The sequence below is a fragment of the Ctenopharyngodon idella genome, chromosome 22 (genome assembly GCF_019924925.1).
Source record: "Ctenopharyngodon idella isolate HZGC_01 chromosome 22, HZGC01, whole genome shotgun sequence".
NCBI classification, from domain to species: Eukaryota; Metazoa; Chordata; class Actinopteri; order Cypriniformes; family Xenocyprididae; genus Ctenopharyngodon; species Ctenopharyngodon idella.
In genome coordinates, this window is record NC_067241.1 from 29,970,390 (window position 1) to 29,986,653 (window position 16,264).

At 41.0% G+C, this 16,264-nt stretch overlaps 1 long non-coding RNA gene across 1 annotated transcript; it reads right to left on the reverse strand.

Annotated features, from left to right (window-relative positions):
- Positions 1–10,244: 10,244 nt before the first annotated feature.
- LOC127505203 (uncharacterized) lies at positions 10,245–16,058 on the reverse strand. The gene is made up of 3 exons (XR_007927640.1): positions 15,641–16,058; positions 13,827–15,467; positions 10,245–12,600 (listed from the first exon to the last, which is right to left on the reverse strand). It is a non-coding gene; the product is annotated as an uncharacterized LOC127505203 (long non-coding RNA).
- Positions 16,059–16,264: the final 206 nt, after the last annotated feature.

A 16,264-nucleotide genomic window follows, 5' to 3' on the forward strand; every position in this document is an offset into this window, starting at 1 on the left:
ATGTTGATCTGATTAAAGCTCTAGGAGGAGTTTGTTAAAGTACAACATGTGGAAACGGCAAAAACTGCCAAAATTTTGCAGAGAAAATTCAAAATATCTCACTTCCTGTTGGGTTTACAGATTTTGCACCCAGGGGCTTTTTTGTAGGTATTGGGTTGTTACATCTGTCTACCGAATTTCATACCTGTACGTGAAACGTAGCGTGAAGGGCACTTAATTGAAGTTTTATAGGTGGCGCTATCGAGCCATTTTGCCACACCTAATTCTGAAACCCATATCAGAAGTAAATTTTTACCACTTCTGACACGTGTGCAAAGTTTAATGAGCATGTTTAAGCCCCTCAAAAATGTGATTCATTTCGGAGAAGAAGAATAATTGGCCGAGCAATTATAATAGGGTCCTCACACCATCGGTGCTCGGGCCATAAAAATGATTCTGGTTCCTAACTGATTTGGTTACCAATATAAAACATTTAGAATAGACCATATTAAGAAATGTATTCCTCTGTTACCAGTAACATTATTGGAGCTTCATGAAATCATGAAAATTATCAAATTGTACTTATTTTATGTTTACTTTTATTGTCTCAAAATAATATTTCAATTCCCTTTCAAAGTGAAACTCAACACCGTGTCATGGAGTTGACGCTCATCATGAGCCAGTATCTGAAGCACGTGTGCTACACGGCAATCTTGATTGGCTACCTCAGTCAGGTGACATCACAGGTGCACTGGCAGGGTATATAAGGGTGCCTAGAAAGAATATCATCTGTTTCTTTGTCTTCAGGAAGCCAGGAGAAAATCATGTCTAGCAAAGCATTTATGAGATGTGTCATGCTATGTTAGAGATAAATAACAGCAGGAGATTCACATGATCTGTATACGTCTCAGAGCAGAGCACACTCGATCAGCCCTCCAACCTGGCTCTTTTCAAGGGGGATGGGAGCCAGGCGTCTGGTGTAGCTTCCCTTCCTCCCTGATCTCCATAATGAGTTTGTGGGATAAACCATTCTCGCCTCGTGTTTACACCCCTGTAGTGAAAAGCTATGCTAATTTAAAGGGGCTTGCTGAAAATGGCTATGTGGAGATGCCCCAGTTCGAAGATTTGCTTGTGAGATATCTCATTCTTGGTGTGGCGACCTACTGGAAGGCTCCAGCCTTGCCATCGAAGCCATGCCAGATGGCATCTAGGCTCAGTGGCAAGGCGTATGTGATGGCAGGTCAGGCCAGCGGAGCTCTGCACACCATGTCGGTGTTGCAGGCGTATCAAGCCAACCTATTAAAGGATCTGAGTGAGGGAGCATCTCAGGATGCAGTCCTGGAGCTCCGCAGCATGACAGATCTTGCCCTCGGTGCCTTGCCTTAGTCTGTTCTTTTTAGTTCATCACTTTATCATCTGTCACCTGACTAATACTAGAAGTATGAAGTTGGCCGGTGCTGGGAGTTTAGAAGTGGTAGCAATATGCTCCTTCTATAACAGTTGGGCTGTGATGAATGTGGATGATGGACAATACCACAACTTGTGTCCTACATCCTCATTGGTCACCCTTCCCCCTCCGGTACCAGGAGTGCAGAGGTATTAGCTATGTGCTCCCTTCGTGATCACACGTCAATAGGCTGGACAGGACAGGAAGAGTGGGCAATACTGCTTGATCAACACACTTTTTTTGATGTCGCCTTCTATGGCATGGGGCTTGGAAAGGCATTAATCTACATCTTGTTGAATCACATTCATATTGGAAATAGCATTTTGACACTTCAACATCAGCCGGTTTTCTTATATGGATGGGCAGTACAGCAAGGAGAATGAGCTTTCCGTTTCTGTGTCACTGTCCTTCATTTGTCACCCCTCCAGTCTATCTAGAGGTGATAATGTGGACATAGTGTTAACACGACTGTTAACACAATTTCTGGTTAGCATGGAGTATTGGAACAGTATAAAAGCATAAAGTGTATTTTATATTGGACATGGAGTATTGGAATAGTATAAAAGTATAAAAGTGGACTTCATCACAGTTAGCGACCCACTCTCTTTTGTTCGCTGGAACTGTAGGAATGGGCAACCATCAGCCGACAAAAGCTAATTGGTAGAGCAGACCTGGGCATTTAGAATGGGTATTCTAAATGCATTTGAATAGATTAAATCACACAGTGGCCTGATCACAAGGACTGTATCAGTGTAAATCACACATGATTCAAGATAAGGAGAAAAAATGCCCCGTTGTTTACATTGTTTATATATATAAAATTTAATATAGGTATACGAATAGTGCCGTTTTTCTCCAAGTATCAGTATGATTACAAATGATGGCTATTTATACAACAATAAACAAGAAGTTAATAATTAGAGACTTACATTTTACTCCATAATGCCTGTTTTTGGTATATTTCTCCAACGAAAGTAGTTCCAAACAAAGACCACCGCAGTTTTGCGTCTCTGAGCAACACACGACTGTGAACTGTGAACTGTGAACACGAAGGTGTTGCTGTAATCTATAGTAATATTTACAGTATTAGTCAGAAGTCTTTCAAATATAATTCCTTCGAAACTATGGTACTTTACGTAACATTATGTAAGTTGACATTTGTGCTGGCTACTGTATACAGGCCACCAGGACACAATACAGACTTTATCAAAGAATTTGCTGACTTTCTATCAGAGTTAGTACTAGCTGCAGATAAAGGCCTTGTTGTTGGTGATTTTAATATTCATGTAGATAATAAAAAAGATGCATTAGGATTGGCATTTGCAGATATTCTAAACTCTATTGGTGTTAGACAACATGTGTCAGGACCCACTCATTGTCGTAATCATACTTTAGATCTAATATTGTCACATGGAATCGATATTGATGCTGTTGAAATTTTGCAGCAGAGTGACGACATCTCAGATCATTATCTAGTCTCGTGTATACTACATTTAGTCAAGGCGGCTAAACTGCCTCGATGCCATAAATGTGGTAGAACCATCACTTCTACCACTAAAGATCACTTTATAAATAATCTTCCTGATCAGTTTCATTGCCTTAGCATACCAGACAGCTTAGAAGACCTCGATGTTGCAACAGAAACTATTGCCTCTGTCTTTTCCAGCACATTAGACTCAGCTGCTCCTTTGCGTTTAAAAAAGATTAAGGAAATTAATCCAATGCCATGGTACAATGAGCACACTCGGGCCCTAAAGTTAGCAGCCAGAAAAATGGAGCGCAGCTGGAAGAAATCAAAACTAGAAGTATTTCGTATTTCATGGAGAGAGAGAATGATTGAGTACAGAAAGGCCTTAAAATCTGCTAGATCTGCCTATTTTTCAAAACTCTTAGAAGAAAATAAACACAACCCTAGGTATTTATTTGATACAGTGGCTAAATTAACAAGAAATAAAGCTTCAACTTCTGATGTTTCCAAAGAGCACAGCAGTAATGACTTTATGAACTTCTTTACTTGCAAGATTGATAATATTAGAGAAAAAATAATAACCATGCAACCGTCTACTACAGTATCGTGTCAGATAGTGCATTGTAGTGTCCCTGAGGAAAAATTCAATTCATTTACTGCTTTAGGAGAGGAAGAATTGTCTAAACTTGTTAAATCATCAAAATCAACAACATGTATGTTAGACCCTATACCGACTAAGCTATTGAAAGAAATGCTTCCAGAGGTCATAGATCCTCTTCTCAATATCGGCAATTCATCTTTATCATTAGGATACGTACCAAAAACTTTTAAGCTGGCTATTATTAAACCTCTTATTAAAAAACCACAACTTGATCCTAGAGAATTAGTCAATTACAGGCCGATCTCAAATCTCACTTTTCTGTCAAAAATACTAGAAAAGGTAGTATCATCACAACTATGTTCCTTTTTAGAAAGAAATGGTATCTGTGAGGATTTCCAGTCAGGATTTAGACCGTACCATAGTACAGAGACTGCTCTCATTAGAGTTACTAATGATTTGCTCTTATCATCAGATCGTGGTTGTATCTCTCTATTAGTGTTACTGGATCTTAGTGCAGCATTTGACACTATTGATCACAATATTCTTTTAAATAGACTCGAAAATTATGTTGGCATTAGTGGAATTGCATTGTCATGGTTCAAATCATACTTATCTGACCGTTATCAGTTTGTAGTAGTAAACGAAGACATGTCATATCGATCACAAGTTCAATATGGAGTACCACAAGGCTCAGTACTAGGACCGTTGCTGTTCACTCTGTACATGCTACCCTTGGGAGATATCATTAGGAAGCATGGCGTTAGTTTTCACTGTTATGCTGATGATACTCAGCTCTATATTTCTTCGCGCCCTGACGAAACTTACCAATTCACAAAATTAACGGAATGCATAGCTGATATAAAAAATTGGATGACCAGTAATTTCCTACTACTAAATTCAGAAAAAACAGAGATTCTAATTTTTGGACCAAAAACTTCTTCACGTAATAACCTAGAATATTGTCTAACACTTGATGGCTGCTCTGTTAAGTCTTCGTCGTCAGTTAGGAACCTGGGTGTGCTCTTTGATACCAATCTTTCATTTGAAGGCCATATTACTAGCATCTGTAAAACCGCATTCTTCCTCTTAAAAATATATCTAAACTACGACATATGCTCTCAATGACAAATGCAGAACAGTTAGTTCATGCGTTCATGACCTCAAGGCTAGATTACTGTAACGCTCTACTGGGTGGTTGTTCTGCTCGCCTGATAAATAAACTACAGCTCGTACAAAATGCAGCAGCTAGAGTTCTTACTAGAACCAGGAAGTATGACCATATTAGCCCAGTTCTGTCAACTCTGCATTGGCTTCCTGTTAAACATCGTATAGATTTTAAAATCTTGCTAATTACTTACAAAGCACTAAATGGTTTAGCTCCCCAGTACCTGAGCGAGCTCCTAATTCATTATAGTCCTTCACGTCTATTGCGATCTCAGAATTCAGGCCAGCTGATAATACCTAGAATATCAAAATCAACTGCAGGCGGTAGATCCTTCTCCTATTTGGCACCTAAACTCTGGAACAATCTTCCTAGAATTGTTCGGGAAGCAGACACACTCTGTCAGTTTAAATCTAGACTAAAAATGCATCTCTTTAACCTGGCATACACATAACACATTATCAATTTATATTTTCAAATCCGTTAAAGGATTATTAGGCTGCATAAATTAGGTCAGCCGGAACCGGGAACACTTCCTATAACACCTGATGTACTCGTTACATCAGAAGAAGAATGGCATCTACGCTAATATTAGTCTTTCTGTTTATCCCGAGGTTCACCGTAGTCAACCGGATCCGGGCCGTATCCAGGTGAGACCAAGGACCTGCACCTTGACACGACCACAACGCAGCCCTGACGGATCAGCAGAGATTGAGTCAACTAGATCATCCACTGTAAGGGCCTCATCGACACGACAGCCACGACACAGTTCCTCAACAACCGTCCATACCGGCGTGATCCTCAATAGGATGGAACTGAAATAAATACTTTTAATGTTGCGTTCCTATTGGACTTATGATAGCAACCTGAATTGTAACAAAGCACTGTTGGCCAGAGGAGAACTGGCACCCTGACTAAGCCTGGTTTCTCCCAAGGTTTTTTTCTCCATTTTAACACCAATTTGCCACTTGTCTGCCACCTAATGTCACCTGATGAAGTTTGGGTTCCTTGCCGCTGTCGCCTCTGGCTTGCTTAGTTGGGGACACTTGACTTGACATTTGATATTCAACAGTGCTTTGATCTGCCTGCATTGACACTATTCTTTAAGAGCTGCTGTGCAGCCAAACAATGTACCAGTTATCAATGTAAAGCTGCTTTGACACAATCTACATTGTAAAAAGCGCTATATAAATAAAGGTGACTTGACTTGACTTGAATGAGTCAGCTGTTTGAACGAGTTGAATGAATCGGTTGAATCTCAATGACTCCCACATTAAGGCAGGCAAATGTTTCGTTTCTGAATGAATCGGGTGTTTGAATGAATCAGTGTAATCTCAATGATTAACTCATTAACAGTGACTTGCTGCCACCTTCTGCCGTTTTTTTTTTTTTTTTTTTTTTTTTTAGTTAAAGTGATGCTGGTCTTTGAATTTTTTTTTTTTTTTTTTTAAATATAAAGTTGTGATGCTGTTTTTTGAAACCCTGGATAAAAATGCACATTTTAAAACTGATTTTGTGGATGTTCATTAAATAGTGATTAAATAGTGATTGTGTGCTCCAAATTTTCAATGTATCATTGTTTCATTTACTGTTTTTATAAAGTGAAATGAGTTAAGTGTACTGATGCGGCCCTCCACAACCACCCCATTTTCTCATGTGGCCCCTTGGGAAAATTAATTGCCCACCCCTGTGGTAGAGAGTACTATGACAGCGCTATGGTGCACTGCTTTCTCGGTAGCCCCTTCGGTTTATCCTGGAGGTAATAGTTGGACAATTGTATGTCAACTAGCTTCCTAGGAGACCCGTTACTGAGTGAAGCGCTTTCCTAGAGGTTCAGCGGCTGAGTTTTTTGGTCCTTAGAAGAGTTTTTCTTCTACTGTCCTTAATTGGTTTAAGTCCTACCTCAATGATCGGAAGCAGTTTGTTGCCACGGGTGGATTTAGATCTGAGGTTAATGCTGTGCAATCTGGAGTGCCTCAGGGATCAATCTTGGGCCCTCTGCTTTTTAATATTTATGTTTTCCCTCTTGGCCAGCTTTTGAGATCACTTGGTCTAAAATTTCATTTTTATGCAGATGATACTCAGATCTACATTCATTTTAAACCTAATGTGCCTGTTGATTTTCTTTCTGAATGTATTTCTAAGATGAAAGAATGGATGACAGAAAATTTTCTTTGTCTTAACAGTGAAAAGACTGAGATTATGCTCGTTGGTTCACCCCACCAACTACACAAAGCTGGGTCGGTCAATCTAACGCTTGATGGTTCAAATGTGGAGTTTCAAACAAAATTGAGGAATCTAGGGGTAATTCTTGATGCCAATTTAACATTTGAGCCACATGTCCAAAATACTGTTAAAACTTCTTTCTTCCATCTTAGAAATATTGCCGGATTGCGTCCAATGCTGTCGTTTACTGTCGCTGAGAGACTGATCAACACTTTTGTGTTTTCCCGTATTGATTACTGTAATGCCTTGTTGGCTGGGGTGTCAAAAGCTACCTTAAACAAATTGCAGGTAGTGCAAAATTCGGCTGCTAGAATCCTTACTAGAACTAAGATAAGAGATCATATTACTCCTGTTTTGGAGTCCTTGCATTGGCTCCCCGTTAGGTTTAGGGTTGACTTTAAAATTTTGATGCTTACCTACAAGGCCTTACATGGGCTGGCACCTGAATATTTGACGAGCTTTTAATTCCCTATACTCGACCTTCGTTCTTCTGAAACTGGTCGTTTAACTGTTCCCTTAACTCGTTTAAGATTGATGGGAGATAGGGCTTTTTCTTCACTAGCTCCAAAACTTTGGAATTCTTTACCGTTTGAGATAAGGCAAGCTAAATCTCTTGGCATTTTTAAATCTCAGCTTAAAACTCTTTTTTTTTTTTAGGGTAGCTTTTAATTGAATAATTGTAATTCTTCATTGTGCTTATTTTATAGTTTATTTTGTCATTTTAACTTTAATCTTCATATTGTGTGGTGTATCTTTGTTGTTTTATTTGTTTCTGTAAAGCGCTTTGAGATGTACATTTAAAGGCGCTATAGAAAATAAAGATTATTATTATTATTATTTCCCATAGTGTCAACTCCATGTTACAGTGTTAAGTTCCACTTCAAAAGGGAAGTCTGGGTTACAGCAAACTCTGTGGTCCCCCAGTAGTAGGGTTTACACAGAGGATCATGATGATCATGTTTATGAGTGACTGCCAGGTTGTCAGGAAACCAATGTAACCATACATTCTTTTTCATATTGAGACTAACACTCTAACAGAAAATACACATATGCAATTTTCAGAAAGTTCATTTAAACATTCATATAATATTTTAGTTGCATTTGTGGTTGTGTAAAATAGGCATGTAATATCTGAATAATAATAATAATTATTATTATTATTATTATTAATCATAGGTGCCTGAATCTAATCCAATCATATTACTGCACATCTTGAGGTATCGTATCACTGGCTGAGTGAATCAATGTCAGATCGTATTTTGATAAAATGCCCAGTACAAAAAAATCTGAACTAACAGTTCATAGAGTTTTGTATACTCAACAACAGTCTGTCTTGAGAATTGTCTTTCATCAGTCAGTTCTCATGTTGCTTTAATTGTGAATTCATCGAGTTCTGGATCTGTTCCTCCAGAATTAAAACTAGCTGCCATTACACCAATTCTTAAAAAGCTTAGATGTGATGTTTCTGACTTGTCTAACTATAGGCCTATTTATAACCTCCCATTTCTTCAAAAGGTCCTGAAGCGTGCTGTGGCTGCCCAGTTACATAATTATTCAGCACTAAATAGTCTATTTGAACCCTTTCAATTAGGTTTCAGAACAGGGCATAGTACTGCCTCGGTGAGGGTCATAAACAATCTTCGGTAATGCTTTAGATTACAGCCCGGAAAGTACTGCGTAATTACAACGTATTTCCAGCATAATTTCCGGTAATTATAGTGTACCTATAAAGTAAGTATGTGTAAGAAAAGGGGAACAATATGTAAAGTCTGGGGAATAAAGGGGTAACAACCAGGAAAATAACAAATTAATTATACTGTAAGTATTTTAGAACTATGGGGTACTTATACTAGGGGAAATACTCTTGTTCCATAGTTACAGGGTAAGCATGACATCTGCGGGTTGTAAATGAAAGTGATGCTTGTTACCCTCTTGTTTCATGTAGTTACAAGGTAAGTACAATAAAAAACACACTATCTGGTATCACTGACTCTGAAACCTTTATTTAAAAAACAACTTAATTCAAAACTGTTTACAACTGTTTACAACACTTCTTATTCATTTATTCATTTTTTTTTTTTAAATCAACTTTTCATTTCAAATTATAAAATAGAAAGTAGCATGTTTTGTCCTTTTTTTCTCTCTTGCTTGGCTTCCTCCTCCTCTTGTTCCTTTTCTTCTTTTTCAGTCTTTCCACTGATGAATCTTAAGAAGGAATCCCATGTCTTTTGCTATTCTGTATTATGTATTAAAAGAAAATTGTCACAATCCCAGTTCTGTTTTGTATGGACTCTTGAACCACAATAACTTTTGCACTTCACCTCAGACTACATTTCCCATCATCCATTGCACTGATTACACACATACCTGCAGCCAATCACACACCCTACATAAGCCATGCACTTCCTCTCTGTCACGGCTGAGTATTGTTTAGTGTTTATGCTGTTTAGCGTAGCTACTTTATGGAGCCAGTTCCAAGTCCTTGTTCTGAGTTTCTAGTTCTAGTCTAAGTCTTGTCTTGTCTTGTCTTGTTTTCTGATTGCCTGTTTCCTAATTACCTGCCTGTCTTGGACTTCTCTCTCGCCTTGCCCTTTGGACTATGTTTGCACCTCTCTTGGACTATTGCTTGTTTCCCCTGGATTATTCTCTAGCCTAGCCCTCCTGGATATTGTTTGCCACAGCACGACCATGCTTCTCCCTGGATTACTCTTCTGTCTTGCCCTCTATATATCTGTATGCCATTGTCAGACCCTTGCCTGTTTTGACCATGTTTCAGAATAAAGCTTTGCACATGGATCCGCACGCCTCCCGTTGCAGTTCCTCCGTAACAGAATACTTGGCCACACAAGGATCCAGCAGGTTTTCTGGAGGTCACTGGTCAGGTATGGACATTGCACGGTCATTATTGGTGCTCAAGCAAGGCACACGATCATTGGAGGATTATATTCAAGAATATTTAGACATTGTGTATTGTTCAGATCTGCCGGACTGTGTGCTGATAGACTTTTTCTGTGAGGACATTAATTAATTCATCCCTAAGTCATTTTTTAGATTTTGCGTTATTGTCTGTCGGCTCTGCATTTACTGTGGGTGTCACGGAGGAATGCGACACCCCATCTGCTCATGTAATGGCAGCCGCGCTAGAACACGCTCACAAAATGGAGGCCACAACGACACTAAATCAAGTCACAGTTGATCTCCCTGAGCCAAGTCAAGTCACAGTTGATCTCCCTGAGCCAAGTCAAGTCACAGTTGATCTTCGTGAGTCAAGTCAAGTCACAGTTGATCTTCGTGAGCCAAGTCAAGTCACAGTTGATCTTCGTGAGCCAAGTCAAGTCACAGTTGATCTTCGTGAGTTCAGTCAAGTCACTGCTGATCATCCAGAGTCACGTCATGTCTCCGCTGATCGTCCAGAGTCACGTCACGTCTCCGCTGATCGTCCAGAGTCACGTCACGTCTCCGCTGATCGTCCAGAGCCACGTCACGTCTCCGCTGATCTTCCAGAGCCTCGTCACGTCTCAGCTGATCGTCCAGAGCCTCGTCACGTCTCAGCAGATCGTCCAGAGCCTCGTCATGTCTCAGCAGATCGTCCAGAGCCTTGTCACGTCTCAGCAGATCTTCCAGAGCCTCGTCACGTCTCAGCAGACCTTCCAGAGCCCTGTCACGTCTGAGCAGACCTTCCAGAGCCCTGTCACATCTCAGCAGATCTTCCAGAGCCCTGTTACATCTCAGCTGATCATCCAGAGTCACGTCATGTCTCAGCTGATCATCCAGAATCGCGTCACATCACAGCGGATCATCCAGAGTCTGGTCATGTCTTGTCTGTTACACCCAAATCTTTGAGGTCAGTCCTTTAGTATCCCAGTCTGGTATCCAGTATGTGGGATACACCGCTGGTGTCAGCATGTGCCGCTGGTATCCCCAAATCAGCTCCCTCCTGTTCCTGAACTGATTCCACTGTCCGCAGCGCTCCCCATAATGGGGGTCGCTTTCTGGTGTATCTGGACCGCGTACACCACCAATGAATCTCCAAAGGTGGCAGCTTATGCTGCAGAACCTCTGATGGTAGCGGAGCCCGCTGCAATTTCCCTTGAGGTGGCAGGCATATGCTGCAGAACCTCACGAGGCGGCGGCGCTCGCGTCAGCTCCTTGCATGATGGTGGCGTCCAGCGATACACTCTCAGCCTGTCGTGTCGTGGTTGAAGAGACCATTACTGAATCCTCCCTGTTTCCCGATGTTACTGCTGTAGAACCTCCAGAGGTGGCGGCAATCGCTGCAGAACCTCCAGAGGTGTCAGTGGTTTCCACTTATCTGCCTGTTCTGTCACGGCTATAGAGGCTGTCTGTGAACTTTCATCTTGTCCTGAATCAGCCACAGAGGCTGTCTGTGAACTCTCGTCCAGTCCTGAAGCAGCCACAGAGGCCATTTGTGAACTTGGGTCCTGTCCCAGCCCAGCCTCAGAGGTGCAGTCCAGTCCTGAATCGGCCACGGAGGCCGTCTGTAAACTGTTGTCCTTTCTCGATCCAGTCGCAGAGGCTGTCTGTGAACTTTCATTCAGTCCTGAACTGACCACAGAGGTCATAAATGAACCTTTTTCCTGCCCTGTTAACCCTGTCACGTCCCCAGAAACCATACATGAACTTCCTGTTGGCTCTGCAAATGAACTGTCTGCCTTGTCTGTGCTCCCAAATGTGCCCAATTATGACCTATCTGTCCTGTTAGTTTCTGTCAATGCTTGTGATTTTGAATTGCTTATCTGAACTGACGAGTGGAAGACAGCTTTTGTGACCCCTACTGGACACTATGAATACTGCGTTATGCCATATGGCCTGGTCAACGCCTCCTGCGTATTCCAGGGTTTCATCCATAAGGTGCTCCGGGAGTTCCTCCACAAGTTTGTCCTGGTCTACATCGACGATATCCTGATCTACTCCCGGAGCATGGCCGAATATCACCACCACGTTGCGGAGGTCCTGAAATGCCTGAGAGAGTTCCAATTATTCCTCAAAGCTGAGAAGTGCTACTTCCATCGACCCTCAGTGCAATTCCTTGGATATAACATCAGCAGCAGTGGCATCCAAATGGATGAGGGGAAGGTAGGAGCCATAGTCAAGTCAAGTCAAGTCACCTTTATTTATATAGCACTTTTTACAATGCAGGTTGTGTCAAAGTAGCTTTACAGTGATAACTGGTACATTATTTGGCTGCACAGCAGCTCTTAAAGAAAATGGTGTCAATGCAGGCAGATTAAAGCACTGTTGAATATCAAATGTTAAGTGTCCCCAACTAAGCAAGCCAAAGACGACAGCGGCAAGGAACCCAAACTCCAACAGGTGACATCAGGTGGCAAACAAGTGGCAAACAGGTGTTAAAATGGAGAAAAAAACTTTGGGAGAAACCAGGCTTAGTCAGTGGGCCAGTTCTCCTCTGGCGAACAGTGCTTTGTTACGATTCAGGTAGCTATCATAAGTCCGATGGGACCGCAACATTCAAAGTATTTATTCCAGTTCCATCCAGTTAAGGATCATATTCATCACTCCAGTATGGGGTTTGTTGAGGAACTGTGCCACTGGCTGTCGAGACGATGAGGCCTTCACAGTGGATGATCTAGTTGACTCAATCTCTGCTGATACTTCAGGGCTGCGTTGTGGTCGTGTCAAGGTGCAGGTCCTCAATTTCACCTGGATACGGCCCAGATCCGGTTGACTACGGTAAACTTCGGGATAAACAGAGAGACTAATATTAGCATAGATGCCATTCTTCTGATGTAATGAGTACATCTAGTGTTATAGGAAGTGTTCCCGGTTCCGGCTGACCTAATTTATGCAGCCTAACAATCCTTTAACGGATTTGAAAATATAAATTGATAATGTGTTATGTGTATGCCAGGTTAAAGAGATGCGTTTTTAGTCTAGATTTAAATTGACAGAGTGTGTCTGCTTCCTGAACAATGCAAGGTGCCAAATAGGAGAAGGATCTACTGCCTGCGGTTGATTTTGATATTCTAGGTATTATCAGCTGGCCTGAATTCTGAGATCGCAATAGACGTGAAGGAATATAATGCTTTAAGAGCTCGCTCAGGTACTAGGGAGCTAAACCATTTAGTGCTTTGTAAGTAATTAGCAAGATTTTAAAATCTATACGATGTTTCACAGGAAGCCAATGCAGTGTTGACAGAACTGGGCTAATATGGTCATACTTCCTAGTTCTAGTAAGAACTCTAGCTGCTGCATTTTGTATGAGCTGTAGCTTATTTATCAAGTGAGCGGAACAATCACCCAGTAGAGCGTCACAGTAATCTAGCCTTGAGGTCAGGAACGCATGAACTAACTGTTCTGCATTTGTCATTGAGAGCATATGTCATAGTTGAGATATTTTTTTAAGATGGAAGAATGCGGTTTTACAGATGCTAGAAACATGGCCTTCAAATGAAAGATTGGTATCAAAGAGCACACCCAGGTTCCTAACTGACGACGAAGACTTAACAGAGCAGCCATCAAGTGTTAGACAGTATTCTAGGTTATTACGTGAAGAAGTTTTTGGTTCAAAAATTAGAATCTCTGTTTTTTCTGAATTTCATTCTGGAATCATTCTCTCTCTCCACGAAATGTGAAAAATGTCTAGTTTTGTTTTCTCCCAGCTGTGGTAAATACTGTAAATATTACTATAAATTACAGCAACACCTCCTTCTTTTGCCTTTCTGACGAGGATTGTGTCGATAATCGTAACCTTGAGGGCTAGACTCATTTAAAGTAATGTAATCGTCCGGTTTTAGCCAAGTTTCTGTCAAACACAGCACATCTAGATTATTGTCTGTGATAATATCATTTACAATAAGTGCTTTTGAAGAAAGGGATCTAATATTTAACAACCCAAGCTCTATCATTTGTTTATCAGTATTATCTCTATTTTTTATTTGTTGAACATCAATTCAATTTTTACCCGAGATCAGCAGAGACGTGGCAGGGCTCTGGAAGATCAGCGGAGACGTGACAGGGCTCTGGAAGATCAGCGGAGACGTGACGTGACTCTGGAAGATCAGCGGAGACGTGACGTGACTGACTCTGGAAGATCAGCGGAGACGTGACGTGACTCTGGAAGATCAGCGGAGACGTGACAGGGCTCTGGAAGATCAACGGAGACGTGACAAGGCTCTGGAAGATCAGCTGTGACGTGACAGGGCTCTGGAAGATCAGCTGTGACTTGACTGGGCTCACGAAGATCAACTGTGACTTGACTGGGCTCACAAAGATCAACTGTAACTTGACTAGGTTCAGTAAGATCAACTGTGACTTGACTGGGCTCACTAAGATCAACTGTGACTTGACCTGACTCAGGAAGATCAACTGTGACTTGACTAGGTTCAGGAAGATCAACTATGACTTGACTAGGTTCAGGAATGGCAGCCATCTTAGCTGAGGTCTCAAGCATGGCAGCCATCTTAGCTGAGGGCTCAAGCGTGGCAGCCATCTTAGCTGAGGGCTCAAGCATGGTAGCCATCTTAGCTGAGAGCTCAAGCGTGGCAGCCATCTTAGCTGAGGGCTCAGGCGTGGCAATTACAGGGCAGGAAGAGGCATAAAGCACAGGGCTAGTAATCTTTAAAACAGTACATGCTGGTAATAAAGATGGGCCAAGCTCTGTGGCCATCAGCAAGGCTAGGAACTAGGAACAAGGATTAAAACGGAAAACATATGACTAAACAATACTCAGCCCTGTGTGTGTGTCTGGGTGCAGCTTATAAAGGGTCCACTGATGGGAAACAGGTGCGAGTGTGTAATTGGTTCCTAGATGGGGAATTATGGGAAATGTAGTCCAGAGTGATGTATAACTGTGTGTGCACTGAAATGGTGAACCGGCGACCTCTGGTGGGGAGTAGCAGGAACCAGCAGGCGCCGGATACGTAACACAAGGTGAGTCCAAAGAGGAGCAATAATGTCTCTTCCAGAATTCACAAGGGGGGGTGTAGGTGGACAGTGGCTCTGAAAATGTTAGATGGCCATTGTTGTTTACCTAAAATAAAAAAAAAAAAAAAAAAGTGTGTTTTAAAGGACATATATTTGACTAACCAAGACTTACCCTCTTAAAACCCATTAAAATTAATTTGAATTTCTTTCTTTCTTTCTTTCTTTCTTCAGAAGTAAAGAATTCTCACAGATATCTTTAAACAACAACAAAAAAATGCTTACAAAGGTCCGATTGTATGTGTGTTCAAAGTATTTGAAAGGCTGCTGCAAAGCAATGGCTTCCGAGCTTCCAACATCAGATATGCAGTTTACTATTTCTCCATTTCCGGAAGGCAATAAATTAGCTGGCACTATGAAAAAAAAAAAAAAAAAAGAGAATAAATTTTTTAGTTCTGCTACAGAAACATATACTTAAAATGGTACAGTTAAAGTAAGTTTCCTGTTACAATGGCTTTTATTGCAAACAATAAGACGATTATTGAGACGCACAGATTGGTGAGCCATCAACATGGAAGGACCAGTGACCATTCACATTGATATTGCTGCTGGATGAGAGTTCTGGGGCACTGGTTACTGGAATTGTGAAAGAATTGACAGAGTCCACCGTGTTGTAACCAGCCTGTAGAAGTACAGTAAATAAATCATGTTTAGGTCCTCAACCTGTTCCAGAAATAACTGTCTTTTGCTTGTAATGTTGCAAAAATTACCAGTTATGTAAGATATGAAGTGAGGCAAGGGCAATTCCTTGTCATTCATCTCATTTGTAAACTACAAGGACCTGTCTCTACTTACCAGCCAAATTTGTCCTGTTTCTGCAATGTCTCCATAGTTGATCAGGATGAAAGAGCAATGAACACTGGAGACTAAAACCACCTGGAAAGTAACCAACTTCGAAATACCAACAGACAGCATTAAAAATCTTCACCCTTCAAAGGACAACACTAATTTGTTGATAAATAATGATTAGATCTTACCCCTCCACCATTATAGTATGGCACACTGTCCCAGGTAGCGACAAAAACTGAAGTAGCAGCAAAAGGTATGTTAGGGACGTATTGATTAACAGCTTCAGTGACTTGTGCCAGTACAGCACTACTTGTATGCTCTCTATAAGAGATAGTTCCTCCATATCTGTTGTCAAGGTCAATCCACAGAGGAGCAATGAAGTCTATTCCAGGGTTCCGAATGGGAACATACGCGGCCAGCTGCCGTGTAAATGTAATAAGGCCATTGTTGTTCACCTAACATTGAGAGAAAAAAAAAAAGGGGAAAGTTTTGACCAACATTTGACCAAATTAAATATGAAAAATATGGCACACTGCTAAATATACATTTTAATCTATAAGAAAAATATCAATTTCAATTACTGTAAATACTAGTTTTTAAAATATAATTATTGATGAATAAATGAATCTG